The 16,667-nt window shown below is 44.9% G+C and overlaps 1 protein-coding gene and 1 long non-coding RNA gene across 2 annotated transcripts in view; both read left to right on the plus strand.

Moving 5' to 3' along the window:
- The window catches only part of LRMDA (leucine rich melanocyte differentiation associated), a 985,984-nt gene that overhangs the window by 150,580 nt on the left and 818,737 nt on the right, over positions 1-16,667 (plus strand). The window lies entirely within an intron of this gene.
- On the plus strand, positions 85-14,182 carry LOC121153430. The gene is made up of 3 exons (XR_005883397.1): positions 85-806; positions 11,008-11,016; positions 14,169-14,182. It is a non-coding gene; the product is annotated as an uncharacterized LOC121153430 (long non-coding RNA).

Here is a 16,667-nt window from a genome sequence, read left to right on the forward strand (position 1 = left end):
GCTATTGGTATCACTCAGATAACCAAGATAGGGAAGTTATCCTAAATATCCATTGATGGATGAATGGATAATAAATGGTGAAATATGTATTTGTCTATCAGTGAGTATTATTCAGTCCTGCCATTTGTAACAACGTGAGTAGGACAGCAAGCTGAGTAAGCTCAGCCAGACACAGTATGCTGTCTGATCTTACCTGAGGAAGCTAAGACAGTGAAATAGGTGGGCATGGAAAATAGAACCTTGCTTCCCAGGGGCAGGGGGAATGGAGAAATGCTGCTCAAAGAGTACAAAGCTTCGTTGATGTGAGCAGAGTTAAGTTCTGAAGAGCTGGTACACAGCCTGTGGATTGACAGTTTGTAATGCTGTGCTTTCTACTTGGAGTTTGCCAGGAGAGTAGTTCTCAACATACACCTACAGAGCCTTAGCTATGTGGAAAGACATGTTAATGAGCTTGACTCTGGTGAGCAGCATTTGTAGATAGAACTGTTGTCCTGTACACTTTCGGTATGAAATCCAGTAGCCAAAGAGGAACCCACATTTGCCTTCTGTGTGTACAAAACAGATCGGTGTGGCTCAGTTGGGGAAATAATGGGAGTGGTGCTGGTCAGTCCCTGTGCGGTGGGAGGTTGGCTCTTTGGGGTGAAGGTTACTAAGTCAGATCACGTTTATACCACACAGAGGGATCTGGCTCCTCTGGGTCCACTCTGTGTCTTCCAAAGAATCCCTTTCTGTTGCTGTGTAGACCTTCCCTGAGCCTCATGTCTTGGTCAGGGGCCATGTTTCAAGTCTTGGTCTCCAGAGATTTGGTTTGTACCAACTTTGCTGGACTGGACTTTGCTCAGTCACATCACCTGCTTGTATCGTGCAAAGAGCTGTATGCTGCAAAGAACTTCATTTTTCCCATAGCTCTCCCTAGTTTGTTCATAGGCTGCAGTTGGTCTTGTGTAGCACCAAACAGAACACCAGCTTCCCTGGAGATAGTTAACATCTGGGATTATAGTAGTGTATACTTAGCTCAGCCCTTCCCAGGCTGGAAGATGGGGTTAGAATCAAAGAATTGAGTTAGAACTAGTGGCACTAGACAACTCCAAAGAAATACCTCACAGATTTGAATTTCTACTGAGAGTTCATTATTTACTCCACTAAAGGTGTCTTCTTACTGACCATAAGACAGGTCAGTGTTGTCATGCCATTGGTGAAATGTGCTAATGATGACTAGCGTCCAATGTTGGAGTGCAGTTTTGAATCCTGGCTGATCCAACTTCCTACTATGGCACCTGGGAAGGTAGTAAAAGAGATGGCCCAAATGCCTTCTGCCATTCATATGGGATGCTAGGCTGGATTTTCTGACTCCTGGTTTAACTCCCCCAACCCTAGACGTTTGAGGAGTGAATCTGCAGATGAAATCTCTCTCTAAATCTGAAAACCCAACAAAACACAATGAGTCTGCAAAGATGTATCAGATGAACTTGTGGCATACCCTGGAGTATACGTTGTCCAGGAGCCCTGGAAGGTTTGGTGATGCCGAGAGGCCACTGCTTGGGAATGGATTTTGTTAGGGTGCATACATACACACTATTGATTTATACCGCTCTATGTAAGTGAAGTGTCAAGGGCAATTAACTGGAACTTAAAACTCCAGATTTTGGAAAGAAGCTTAAGAAAAATGATCATTAGTGAATGTCATACAGTCCATTTCTTAGTTTTGTCAATTTCTGTCTTCCTTTACCTATTTTTCTTTTAAAAAAACTAACACAGTATTTTAAGAATCTGGGGGCCTGGTGTGGTCTCCTAGCGGCTGAAGTACTTGCCTTGCATGTGCTGGGATCCCATATGGGCCCTATTTCCCATCCAGCTCCCTGCTTGGGGCCTGGGAAAGTAGTTGAGGATGGTCCAAAGCTTTGGGACCCTGCACCCATGTGGGAGACCTGGAAGAGGTTCCTGGCTCCTGGCTTTGGATCGGCTCAGCTCTGGCCATTGCAGTCACTTGGAGGGCGAATCATCGGGTGGAAGATCTGCCCCCTCTCCTTCCTCTTGGTATATCTAACTTTCCAGTAAAAATAAAATAATTTAGAAAAAAAAGAATCTGGCATCTTTTGCCTTTGTAAGAAAATTTTTGGTTGTCAAGTTTACATGGCTATTTAATTTGCATAGAACATTGTGAAATTAGGATGCTAGCCTTGACTATATCTCTAAGCCTTGTGGCTGCATTGGTGGGAGCCAGCTGAGAAGACCTGAGTAGGTGCTGTGATGAATTTGGGATATGAAACATGAGAGTGAGTGTCAGGTAGACCAGGTTCCTTCATGTAGGTGAGGACCCTGCTTGTGAGAGTCAGGCAGACCAGGACCCTGATACTCACACGCCTGCTCTTCATGCTCTTCTGTGGGAGTCAGTATCAGCGCTCACCTTCCTTACTGGAAAGATTTCCAGCCAACAGGGATGTGGCCTTTCTAGTCAGTAGAAGATGACGTGGTTAGTTGTTATTAACCCAAAAGTGTGCTTGATCTCTGGGACCTGTTCATAGTCAGGAGTCACTTAGAAAGGAAGAATTAGAGAGATGAGAGATCTTCCATCTGTTGGTTCTCTCCCCAAATGACTACCACAGCCAGGGTTGGGTCATACTGAGGCCAGGATCTAGGAGCTTCTGCTGGGTCTCCCATATAGACTCAGAAGCCCAAGGACTTGGGTCATCTTGTGCTGCTTTTCCAGGCACATTAACAGGGAGCTGGACCTGAAGTGGAGCAGCTGGGACTGAAATTAACACCCATATAGAATGCTTGTTTGGTGGTGGTGGCTTAATCCACTGTGCCCCAGCGCTGGCCCCAACTTTAATGTTTTTTAACTATTGTGGCAAAACCCATACAACATTGCAGTTGCTGTTTTAACTATTTGGAAGTGTGTTATCCAGTGGCATTTAATAACTTTAGCATCCTCACTATTGTGACTTCTGTCATCTTGAAGTATAGGAGGTACTTTGAAATAACTGATTTATTCTTTCAATTTACTAACAGACTTCATGATTACACGTGTGGCAGACACACAGATTGTATCTGTAGTACACACATCCTCATCACCTTATTTGTCCCCTGCAATGTAGACAACATGCACATGGCAATATATACTTACCTATATATGTAAACACTTAGCATATTGTATAGTCAACCCACCTTGCCCTTCTTCTTGATTTCTCCAACTTCAAATAGAAATTATTTGGGGGGAAAATGGTGTCTGTTTGGACTGTAACTGGTTTTTTGTTGTTGATGTTGATGCTTAAATGCCACAGTGTGGTGGCTGCTTTCAATGGCGTTAACCTTGCATTGGGCCTTGCCAGTTATCCAGAGATGGTTTCATATCTGTGCAGGGATGTGTGCAGGTGTTGTTAGGGACTTGAGCATCTGCAGCATGTGGTGTCTGAGAGAGGGGCCCTGGTGCCAGTTCCCTGTGGGCAGAGAGCATCAGCTGCAGGTGGACTTTGTATCCTGGTGGTGCATAGGAGGAACTTTCAGGCCTTGGAACTCTACTGTTGAAGAAGTTGTGGCAAAGGAGATTTTGTGGGACTGGCCTATGTTTCAATGGCAGAGGCATCACCATGTTTCCTAATCCTGACACAGTGTGTGTGTTTTTAAAGGTCTTAAAAAATGGCCACTAAGTGGTCAATAAAAGATTTACGTCTGGTAAAACCTCTAAGAATTTTCTCTTTGTTTGAACATTTTCCCTCAAGTCTTGTTTACATTGTATATTTTCACAGCAGACCCTCTTGTTGGCCCAGCTTAAAGTTCACCACAAATGCCAAAATCATAGGAATCATGAACTTTTCTTCTTTCTGAACTGCCCTGGTGCTGGAGGAAATTTCCAGTGTGTGCAGTGATGAAGCATTGGGGGAGGTGGGCTGGGGTTGACCGTCTGGCTCTTTTCTCGCACAGCTTGCGTGGGCTAAAGTTGGGACAGGCAGGCAGCTGACAGAGGCCATTCTGAGGCTCAGGCAGAAGGGGCTTCAGGTGAGACAGGCGAGAACCCATGAAGAGAAGCCAGAGCTTTTCAGTATCCTTAGGAGGTAAAAGGTGGGCCTGAAGAGGAATGGTTTGAATGGGTCGTGCATGTTGTGAGACTGTGTTGGTAAGCCCAGCCTTGACCATATCTCAGTTGTTGGACCTGTGGCCTGGTTTTGGCCACAACCCGGTCTTGTGAGCAGCATTTTTATTCCAAGAGTCTCTGGAGGTATAACTGGCAGTAATTAACTCTGGTTCCTTTGCCCTTCCACATTCCTTCCCATTGCAGTAAAAAACACAAAATGTAACAGTTTAGCCATTATTCTAAGGTGTGTCATTCACTAGCATTAAGTATGTTTAAGTGGCTGCAGCCATCCCTGCCATCCCTCTGTAAGATGTTTTCATCTTCTCAACTGAGATTCCTCTCTGCTAAGTGGTAGTGATGCTCCATCTCTCCTCCCCACACCTGCGGCGGATCCCTGTGCCCATTTCCATCTTTGTAAGTTTCACTATTGTGGGTTCCTCCTGGGGGTAGAGTCCTACAATGCAGTCAGCGGTCCATTCCTACCTGCTGAATGGCCTCATTGTGGACCAACTTTAAAGTACTAAGGAGAAAAGCTGCATCACCTTTGAACAGGTGGACACTTTTGCTATCCCCTCATTCCCAGGTTAGTCTTGTATGACTGCTGTTTCCACAGCATTTGCTTTGTGTTAGGTAATGAGGACTCTCAGATTGATGCTTACATGCTATGTAAATACTTGACTCTCAATATAACACTAAGGGATGTCGCTGTTGATGAGGTTCCAGGAACCAGTCTCTACAGGTACCAAGGGATGTCTCTATTTGTCCTTTTGTGACTGGTTTGTTCCTACTTTCACTGGGATTAATGATATTCCCCTTCCTCTGGGTGGATGCCACCCAGGACAGCAGAGCACTGGCTGGATTTCAGTCATCCTGGCCCCTTTGGCCAAAGGCCATTGGGGACTAGGTGACCTCAGCAACTGTGTGAGTTGTTCCTCTGGCCCTGGGTAGATTTCTGCTTGCCTTGGAGCTCCCAGCAGGATGCTGTCCTCCTCTATTCCTTCTATCCCTTCTTGTATCTGCTCATTGCCTCTCCTGCCTCACACATGGAGGTGGTTGATGCTCAGCAGACCAGCTGCAAAGGTGGACAGGGCATGGAGGAGCACACACAGCTCCTTCACGCCATTTGACATGTGCCAAGTATAAATTACTTCTGTGGCTGCCATTTCCTTTGCAAGTACTCAGAGGGTTAAAAATGAAGAGGAAAAGCATGCAGAAAAGTGTGAGATTTTGCTTATACAATGCCTTTTGAAACTGGTTGAAATACTTCGCAGAGTAGAAGTTCAGTTGGTTGAATGTGCTGCGAAGCACGCTGGGCCTTTCCCCCTGCCTCTCTTAATAACACCGTGGCAGAACTGGAAGTAAGCTAGGCAATAATGAATTTTCTTGTACATCGCTTCGGTTGAAGAACTTGAAAAATACAGTCAGAGCCCAAGCAGTGCCTCTCTCCTCTGTTGTATACTCTTATACTTGAATAATCTTCCATAAGGCACTTGATTTTAATGGGTGCCAATTTACCAAGCAGGTTGAAAAAAGTATTGATGGCAGTATTTGAACTGATCAAGATGACTTTTTTTTTTTAAAGATTTATTTTATTTTTATTGGAAAGGCGGATATACAGAGAGGAGAGACAGAGAGGAAGATCTTCCGTCCGATGATTCACTCCCCCAGTGAGTGTGACAGTTGATGCTGTGCCAATCCAAAGCCAGGAGCCTCTTCCGGGTCTCCCACACGGGTGCAGGGTCCTAAAGCCTTGTGCTGTCCTCGACTGCTTTCCCGGGCCATAGGCAGGGAGCTGGAAGGGAAGCGGGGCTGTCAGGATAGAACCGGCGCCCATATGGGATCCTGGGGCGTGCAAGGCGAGGACCTTAACTACTGTGCCATTGTGCCGGGCCCAAGATGACTTTTAATTGTTCACTGTGTGGGATATGAAAAGAGACTTTCATCTTAAGTGTTTATTTTTGCTCTGATATCCAAAGAGGTTACTCACTTATTTATATACATTAAATATATATGTATGTATGCATATATGTATGTATACACACATAGACACACACACACACTTTAAGTGGTGGATGTAGAGAAAACCAGTAGTGTGGCTAAGAACCAATAGATACTAAAAAAAAAAGATATGCTTGCCCCCTTGCCCCCTTGCCCCCTTGCCGTGAGAATGTTAGAATATTAATGCAGAATAAGGAAAAAGCTGTGTAAGACAGACAAGTTTAAAATGAGCAAATCTGAATACAGTCATCTGGGGGAGACATTTGTCAGAGTATCCACTTGGGTGGGAACACCATTCAGGTTGAGCTTTGCTCACGTGAGCGCTTCGGCCCAGCCTTCTGACTGCCTTTGCTTTTTGTTGGTCTGTCCCGCTAAGAACATGACTCAGATGCACGCTATTGTGGTTGAACTTCTTTACCCCTCCTTTCTTGACATTCCTGGGTCAGGCTGTCTTCACTCAGGACAGGCGTGTTACACAGTGGGGAAAAGTGCAGACTTGAAAATCCGGCCAAATCTTTTGTTGTAGCAGTTTACTGTGGCTCACGATTAAACAGTAAGAGAGTGCTGGTTGGCTGTCTTCCTCTCCTCTGGTACAATTTTTTCCCCCTGAGTTTGGTCATTCATTTTTGCTGTCTTTGGAGTTGTTCAAAAGTTGGATCGTTTCTCTGTTATAAAAATAACACATACATCAGACTTGCAGATAGCTACTAGCCAAGAGGAGAGGCATTTGGGGGTAGGGGTGGGAACCGAGAAGTGAATGCAGATTTTCAATTATTTTATGACTCGTGTCTTAAGGAACAGAGTCGATGGGGGCGGGGGAAAGTGTCATGGGGACTGGCAAATTTACAACATTTATGGATGGGGCTGTATCTCTCAATCTCTCTGTTCTCATCCACACTTCCCTGTGTCTTTTTTTCCATCCCTACCCCTGGGGCAGCTGTCCATTTTCTGGGTAAAGAAAAACGAGAAGGTTGCGCCGGTACCTCTGAGTGTGATTGCTTAGACTGTGGGGTTGGCAGAGTTCTTCAGCCTTTGCCTTGTTATTTTTTGTTTTTTTTTAAGCAAACAAGGTTTCTTATGCAAAATGGGTCACTGGAAAGCACCACAGAGGCTCTCCAGAGTCGTGGCCAGTGCGGGGGCACGGGGAGATGTTAGCATGCCACTGACATATGGAGGTGATCTCTGTTCCTTTGACCAGATTTGGTTTCTACAGAGTGCGTGAGAAGGGAAGATAAATTTTGTCCTAGTAATACTATAGCGACTCATAAATAAATGGTTACCCTTTGGTGCTTGCAGTTTTCATTAAAGCCGCCTGAGCTTTGTTATTGACACCATAGGTTGCCTATTCAGGGAAATGCAGTAAAATTTATCAGTGTGCTTTCTACACCTAATAAATCATCCAAACAGGGAACCATATGGCAGATAAGACCTTGAAAATGTGGCTTCAGCATGTGAGGAGTCAAGTTGCTGAAATCTTGAGTGATTACAGCCTGCACATGTTCCCCTGGAATATCTTACAGTTATTTTACATGCCATTTTCTCGTTCACCCTATCACCTCTTTGTCTCTCTTCTACTCTCATTCTCTTCCCCTCTCTCTCTCTCTCCTTTCAGGCTCTGCTGCTGCTAGCGCCATCCTTTTTGGGCCGTTCTCTTTCTCTTTTGTTTTTCTTTTGGGTGGGTGTGTGGGGGGCAGCTGCGAGTTCAGCTGGAAAATAAGCATCCCGGAGAAGATAAGACGTTTTTATAATGCCTTGCTGGTAGGAAGAAGAGGGGCAGAGAGGAGCAGAGACTGACGGGAAGGGATGATGTATGTGGCGGCTGTGTCCCTACTCTCCTCCAGCCCATTGTCATTAATCATGGCCATTAGTTGTTTTTTTTTTTTTTCCCCCAGAGCTGCCTGGTCTGCACTGAGCCTCAGAAAAGGCATTGTTTTTTTGTGCCACTGACTAGGGGGGGAAACGGAAGAAAGAAGCCCTAGTACTTTATGCTCCTCCTTCATTCTGCTCCCTAGAGTTTGGCCACCTCCCCTGTCTCCTCGCTTCTCCCTTCCCCCGCTCTCACTTCCTTTTCCTCCTAGGGAGAGGCATGGAGGAGCCCAGTCTCAGCCTGTTAGCACAGCCAGAACATACACAGTTGTGATGCACCAGAGGGTTTCCGAAAGTTCTGGAAAGAATGGCATTGAAATGAGTTTGTTCTACTGCAGAAATGCTTGACCCGTGTAATACGCAAGGGCTTCAATAAGTTCATGGAAAATGCCTGATGGGAAAAACCATGTGTGGATTTCAGAAGTGTTTTTTCTCTCCTCCGTGCCCTCCGCCCCCCTCACCCTGGGAACTTTTTGAAGTTCTGTTAGATGTACTGAAAGGATGCAGCACTGCTAAATTTCCAAGGAGGTTGTCTGAATATTTGTTTGCTTGTTTTTCTCTTTTGTGGAATCCTGGACTGCCTTGTCATAGCCTGATATTAACATGCAAGGTAGGGGGAGTGGGCCTGTTTTGGCAGCTGTGGAAGAGGGTGTGGGGCTGGCTGCTCCCTGGGGAGCTGGAGTCCGGTGCTCAGCCGGCTTGGATCCTGTGGATTCACCCACTGCTGGTCTGACCTTCAAGAACAGTTGATCTCTGCAAGATCACTTGATGTCAACAAGACAGCTTGGGTGAATCTGGTAGTTGATGAGGGAGGTGCCCATGGTCCTTTCCTTCTTTCTGTTAATTAAAGGCCCAAGGGGAGTGCAGTGCAGTGCGGTTTTGGCCCTTAATGCCAAACCATGACTGAGTCACACACATTACCACCAATGGCTCAAGGTACTAATATTTTATCTATGCTTGGTGTTGTGTAGAATGTGAGAGCCAACCTCAAAGAGCATGCCAGTGTTATTTGAAGTACGGTTTTATGCAGTTTGCTGTGAAAATAATTGTTGATGCAAGGAGAAATGTAACAATGACTGAGAAGTCTGTGTGGCAACTGTCTTTTCAAAGAAAAAGAAACATAATGACTTTCAGATATGAACAACTTGAGTCCCTAGATATTGCCTGGAAGAACTGGAGCAGGTACTTGCTGAAATGAAAATATGGCAATGATTTGCCCTTAATGGATCCATTGAATATTTATGATCAAAGAAATAATGACAAATAGCAAGAAATTGAGAGCGTTTTGACTCTTGTGGGTAACTGTCACATTACCTCCCAGAATACCAGTGTGTTCGTTTGTTGGAAAGTTGGTTCTGGAAGGATGTTTTCCCAAGTGTTGGGTCGTGGGTGGTACGGAAGATAACTTCAGGAGAAATAGAGAATGGCTTTTTGAAACTGTAGTAACTCTGTTCATGTTTACAATTACTTTATCTTTCTGAAATGATACTGGATATCTGTTTATGGTTATAAGCTATATTTTATGACTGTTTTAACTTTCATGTTTTAATTTCTGAATCTATAGGAAAATTGAGTCCATGAAAGGAAAAAATAGTCGGTTCTTAGTAGCAAAACTGCGATTGAGATGTGGCAGAAGAACGGCTGGTATGGTACCCAGATGATGAACAGTTGTTATGCTCCAGAGCAGATGGTCAGGGCCTATGAGTTAAATGATAGTTTATGTGTGGTATATACAAGGGTACTTCAAAAGACGGAATTACAAGATAAGTTTATTCTACAAAAACAAAAACTTGAAATCCATGCATACGAGGGATCTTTAACAGCCTGTGGAAAGTTTTGTGTGAAAAAGCTGTATTGATTTCAAAAATTTCTTGCACAAAGGAAACAGCCTTTATTACTAAAATTAAAAAAAAACATTTTGAGGGGCATGGAGGTGGATGCACGGCGAAAAGAAGAGAGAGAGAGCGAGAGAGAGAGCAAGAGAGAGAACTAGAGGAAGAGATAGTGGATGAGAGAGAAAGAATCCACACTGGCCAGGGCTGGGCTACACTGGAGCCAGGAGCCAGGAAGTCGTTTCAGTCTCCCACCTGGGTGCTTAGCAGGAAGAGTCAGGAGCAGATCTGGGACTTGAATCAGGTGCCCTGTTGTGTGTGGTGGATGTTCCATTGGGAGCTTAGCCGCCAGACTAAACACTCAACCCCAATAGCTTTAAATTTCATTTTTTTTCTGTGATTTTTTTTAAAAGGTTTATCTTATTTTTATTGGAAAGTTAGATATACGGAGAGGAGGAAAGACAGAGAGAAAGATTTTCTGCCCGATGATTCGCTCCCCAGGAGGCCACAACTGCCAGAGCTGCACTGAACTGAAGCCAGGAGTCAGGAACTTCCTCTGTGTCTCCCACGTGAGTGCAGGGTCCCAAGGCTTTCCCAGACCATAAGCAGGGAGCTGGATGGGAAGCAGGGCTGCCAGGATTAGAACTAGTGTCCAGCACGTTCAAGGCGAGGACTTTAGCTGCTAGGCTACCGCGCCGGGCCCTCTACCCACATTATAAATGTTATAAGTGAGTTTTTTTTTCATTTTCTTTACTGTGCTTAATTCTCTTATGACTAACAGAGTGATGTTAATTTTAATGTGGGTTATGTTTGAACTGTCCAGAATTCTGCTCTGATCTTTATTAAAATAGTTGTATATTGTGTAAGACAGATATATTGCTCTGCTGCATGATATTGCAGTTGTGTGAATGTCTGAAAGTTAGGAGCCAGGAGCCTGCTCCAGGTCTCCCACGTGGGTGCAGGGTCCCAAAGCCTTGCTTTCCCAGGCCACAGGCAGGGAGCTGGAAGGGAAGTAGAGCAGCCGAGGCATGAACTGTCACCCGTATGCTATCCTGATGCATGCAAGGTGAGGACTTTAGAGACTAGGTTACTGCACCAGGCCCGGACTCATAACTCTTATATGACTATATTTGAAGAGAGAATAGATCTCAAAAGACTGTGGTCATTCTTTCTCCGCCAGGGTAATTGAACTCCCAGTTTTCCCCTTTGGAATTCCTGTGGCTTCAAATATGGCAGAACATCAGGGTCACTGGAGAGCGCTCTAAAGATGCAATGATAAGTGAGACTCGTCTCAAATCCACCAGGGATGAGATGTAGTCTGGCCTCAGTGTTGAGGACTTGTTGGATTAGGGCTGAGAGTCCTTGTGGGGGTGTACACGTGGGGCAGGATGTGCACTGCAGCTTCAAGAGCCCTTGTGACCTTGGCTGGAGCTACCTGTGTCCGATTAGCTGCAGCCACTGCCAAGGCACGTGTGCGCAGATGTTGAGAGGTGCCTTGGTAAGGTCTAGCTCATGGACCATCCGGATGCGACAACACTCAAGGAAACCAGAGAGGCTGCATCAGGGGATGTGAGGAAGGCAGCGAAAAAATACATCTTTTGTTGAAGATTTATTTATTTTTTTTATTGGAAAATCAGATATACAGAGAAAAGGAGAGGAAGAGACGAAGATCTTCCATCAAATGATTCACTTCCCAAATGACCACAGCAGCCGGAGCTGTGCCAATCCAAAGCCAGGTGCCAGGAACTTCTTCCACGTCTCCCACATGGGTGCTGGATCCCAAGGCCTTGGGCTGTCCTCAACTGCTTTCCCAGGCCACAAGCAGGGAGCTGGATGGGAAGCAGGACTGCCGGGAATAGAACTGGCGCCCACATGGGATCCCGGTGTGTTCAAGGCAAGGACTTTAGCCACTAGGCTGCCGTGCTGGGCCCCCCAAACACATCTTTTAAGTGGAAGGCGCAAGGCTGCATCGTTTAGCAAATGGCTGGAGGCAGTCTGTTCTGACTGGGAGAATTTGGCCAACTGTGTTTGAATGTGCCCTCCTATGTTTGATGGTAGCGTTAGCTCTGCAGTGTAAGGAAGCAGTTGGTAACCTCCTAGTGCACTTCCTGTTTCTAAGCCCAGGTCCTCTGTTGCTGGGGTCCGTGCAAGGACACGACGGTGTGAAGTGAACTGTTTCATAGCAGACCAGGCCGTAGGAATTTCCCGCTGCATGGCAGGGCCGGGCGGTTGTCTTTGCAACCACCTGAAGGCAGTTCCACCTCCCTTTGCATGGACACTGGACCACCCCGCTGAGAGTTCTGTAATCTATTGAGGAATTATTTGCTTTGGAGTTGGTTTTTCCTATCAATGGGAGCTTGGAAGTTGATGTTGCTGGTAACACCTTGCAAAAGGGCCTTTTCCGGTTCCTGCTGTCTGTTTCTGCTGCCCCCACTGACCATCCTTGATCTTTAAGTCCCCCCTGTGATGCATTTCCTTCCTTAACTGATTCAGGATGAAGTCGTAGAATGAGGATTGAAGTAGGAATGTATTACTGATTGATATGTACCATCTATTGAGAGCTCCCTGACCACAGGGTCAGGATGGATAACATCTTGCTTTAAAGTGAAAGAAACTGTGGAATTATCCTTGAAAACACCTACTTGATCATGACGTAAAAAGTCTGTGCCAGAGCTTGTGGCTGCTTCTGTATAAATAAAGGGACAGCTTTCTTGCATTGTCCATTTTGATCATGAAATCATAGTGGTCCATTTCTTTCCTCTTTATGCCTATTTGACACACCCTTCTCGAGTTCTGAACTTGGCTGGAGCTGGATTCCGGCACTCTGTAGGCTCATTTCATGGCTCCTATCAACTTTTGGAAACAAGCGTGGTTTCTTGAGGTTAGCATTTGCTGATTTGTTTTGATGTGTTCTTTCTGGACTTCCCTCTTGCCATTCCTCTGTCCACACACATTACTCCAGCCACGCCCATTGTGTCACCTCACAGGCACATCTCATTCTTAGCCATTTGTCATGACTCTGTTCTCATTCCTGATTTGTGGCATAAATTCCCTTCGCCTTTAGTCATTTTTGGGTCTTGAGGCCCAGTGCCAGTTATATTTCCAGTTACCAGTAGGAGAGAGAAGGCCTGATGCCACAAAGACTGTGCCCTGTGCATTTATTGCCTTGGTTGGAAGATGAGAACCTTGAGAAAAAAAAATGCACCTCTTTTTCCCTCCCAGGAAGATGGAATGAGATGATGAATGTCAAGGAGCTTTGAGAACAGCAGCATACTGTACTCATCTAAGGATATTCTTTGGGAATTAATCATGGTCTGACCTGCAACTGTTCCTGTATTGCTGTCGTATAAACGCGGTTCACCTGCCGTATTGTTGTACGTTTTTTCTCCATCTGTCCTGAATCTAAGCTGACCTTCTCTTTCATTTGTAATTACCTACTTAGGAAGATGCTGTTCATTATGAAATAACACTGTAAAAGAGATGGACAGAATTGGTTCCCAAATTCAATCACCTTAATTCTACTTTTCTCCATCGTCTTTCCATGCTAAGTGCCTCTTTCAGGGTAAGCACGTTTACCAGATAGACATGCACATATACGCTTATATCCATGTCTCCAGCCTGTAGTCCTGTTCAGAGTGCTGTCAGGAGGAAGCTGCCTTTTGCTGTTAAGGAAGTCTCACTCACTGTGTGCAGTTTGTGCACTATGCAGAATGCATTGCTGGTATTTAGTAAATACTGCTGGTTGTAATTAGCACCAGTAGTTGTATTCCAGTGTTAGAAGATGCAAACTCCAGGGGTGTGTGTGTGTGCAGATGTAAATGTGCAGAGTCCTGAAGTTTTTTCTATTTTTGGATAAACATGGACAGAAAAACACCTGTGTGACATTGCTCCTCCTCCAGCCTTTATTGCTACCTCCTGTTCTCTGAACGGTGCTAAATCATTCTGGATTTTCTCTTCTGAAGATGATCCAGTGAGTTGGCTTGTGTTTGGACAACAATTCTTTAGCAGGTGCAAACAGGGGGAGGCATCCCACTTCAGAATTAGGTCGATACGGGGCCACAGTTCGCCTCTGTCACTGAATAGCTGTGTTATTCAGGTGTGTAGGTTGCTTCACTTGTGCATCTTTTTCTATAGATGCAGTCGTAGTTTATGTTCAAGAGCCTAGCATAGTGCATTCAGTAATTTGTCAACATTCTCCCTCTCCGTTTCTTCTTCAAGTTTTTACTTTGTTATACCAGCATTAGCTCCCTTTCCTGCCATGCTGTGTTATCCGTGTTCATGATGGATGTGAGGTGTGCTGCCATTGTGACCAGTTGGAACTGGTACATACTCAGATCAGGCCTTCTAGAAGCACCTGTGCATAACATCAAGAGTGCATATCACCTGACCCCTGGAAGGACAGTTGGTTTGTCATAGATTGGCCTAGTCATGTTTTATTAGGAAAGCCAGTTATTTTCACACTTGACCTCAGACTTAGTTGTATTCCGAAAGGATAATTCTGAGTGAATTGTATCCACTGCAGGATAAAATATGCAACGTTTAGTTGCAGATGTAAAAACCCAGTGGTCTTCTGTGTAAGACCTTACTTGTGGCAGAGCGTCTTGTTGCAAAGTTTCAGCCTCAATGGTGAAGTGAGTGCAGGTGGCTGTCAGGTTGAGGGCTTTGCGCACGGTAGCTTGGCTCTGCGCTGGGGCTGGGGATTGGGCTTCTGAGGCCTGCAGCATGGTGGCTTTCATTTATCCTCTGCATGGTCTTTGGGAAATGGAAGTGCTTCCTGGAGATTGACGTCTCACAGGGCTGCTCCTCCAATCTCACTACCCATGGGCTTGTTCACTTTGCTTTTCTTTCTGTTTTGCCAGTTTTGAATTGTGTTTTTTTTTTTTTTGAGACCTGATGCAACTCCCATTCCTTCTGTCCATCCTTCCCTTAGAGTCCCATTGGAGGGACCCTGGGTTGGCTGTTAGAGTAGCTGCCGGTTAGGTGTTTTGTGTGATAATGATTTCTTATGACTGATGTATCTTCTGTTGCCATTTTAAACTCTGACATTGAACTTTGTGCTTATCCTTTTTTATTTCTTTAAAACCTGTTTGTGCCCTATTATTCTTTCTGGGCTCAGTCCAGAGTAGCTGCTGAGAGCTCCTCTGTTGGTGGGATGTAATGAGTGACTTATGTCCCCATCACCTGTTCCTGATCTCTCCAGAAGATACCCTCTTTATATTCCTGTGCACTCTGTTGGTACATTGGACAGCTGTTGGCCCAACACTCACAGCTACCCTTGCTGAGTGGTGAAGGCAGGTTTGTGCTGCCTGAGAAGGCAGAGTGACCTGGCATTGCTGTGTGTTCCTTGGGTGTCATAGGCCGTGCATGTGTGTGTTTCTTGCTCCCCTGGGAGTGTGCTTACTCTGGCCACTGTTAGCTAAGGGAGAGGCTCTTCTGAGATACTCCTTGGGACCCTGATCACGTGCCCTCACCTAGGGACGATGGAAGGCTGGGCTGTCTGTGAGTCAGAATTAGGGGACTGAGGGAGATGAAGGCCAGGGGTCTTTCCTTCTGTGTGGGCTGGCAGGCCATTTCCTACTGGCTGATTCCATGTCTTTGTGCTTCTGACTTCCATGGTTCATAAGGATTTTAGCTGTTTGTCTAAAACACATAAGCTAGGGGGTCCCAGCATCTTGAAATGCATCCATCCAACAGCAGCTTGTTCATGTAGGCAATTGCCTATAACTCAGGCAAAATTCACCTGTTTCAATTTTATGCAGTGATGAATTGATTTTCAAAAAGAACCTGTGTGTGTGTGTGTGTGTGCGCGCGCGTGCGTGTGTGGTTTGAGAGGATTTGAACTGTGTTATGTTGTTATTTTTAGGGGTAAATTTAAAAAATTTCACACTGGTCCTATAGGAGGAGATCAAATTTATTGTGAATTTGAGAAAGTGTAAATTCAGAATGGGCAAAGGTAGAAATACAAAATTAATGTTCTTTTCTAGTGAATGAACAGGAATGAAAAAAAAAAAAAACAAAGCCTACGAGGGCCTGAATGAAAGAGCCCCAGGACTTGAAGTGTTTCTGCACCCAAACGGTGTGCATGTGTGCGGGTTCCTTCTCCCCTGGCCGCCAGCAGTGCCCCCGTTGGGAGCAGGCCGCTCTGCGTGTTAGCCTTGTCTACAGCTTTCTGCTTTTCTGCAGAGTCCTGTGTTTGCAGCTGCGATTGCAGTCGCTACCAAGTGGCTCACCTTGTCTCAAGTAATGAGAATAAACAACTGGTCACTGCACTGACCACTGAAACTAATAAAGATATATAGTGCCGGGCCGGCTCAGGGAGTCACAGACACATTCTTAAACTGCATGTGACGTTTCTTCCAAAGGAACATGATTCCAGACTCACTCACTGCTTACCCATTCTGAGAAAGAACAAACTATTTGACTGATGGTTTGCTAAATTTAATATGCTTAGCAAGTAAAATTATGGCCTACTCTAATGCTGTGTAATTATTAAGATACACTGCTTTTAAAAATACCAAGTGAATAATATTGATTTACTGAACTGCTATTTAGAAAAATGCCAGCAAAGGAGGAATATTTTATTTTAGCTGCCTTAGAGCTGTAATGGGTCTGGGCTCAGATATGCATGTGGAAATAAATTATGTACAAGGTAAACTATTTTGTTATACAGTACCCATAATATTAATTAAGCCGTAATTTTACCAACAATGCTTTAATTTAACAAATAAACAGGAATCATCTGTACCATTCTTTCAAATATATAACTTTGGGACTGCAATAAAACATGCAGAAGCACCTGTAGTTAATTGTAAAGCAAACAGTGAGACTAGCAACTTTAAAGGGTAATTGTAATTTATAATTTATTTATTTGACTTATGCTGGATATAATTACCGCT

Source organism: Ochotona curzoniae, unplaced genomic scaffold (assembly GCF_017591425.1).
Source record: "Ochotona curzoniae isolate NIBS_2020 unplaced genomic scaffold, NIBS_Ocur_1.0 contig_2692, whole genome shotgun sequence".
In the NCBI taxonomy this organism is placed as follows: domain Eukaryota; kingdom Metazoa; phylum Chordata; class Mammalia; order Lagomorpha; family Ochotonidae; genus Ochotona; species Ochotona curzoniae.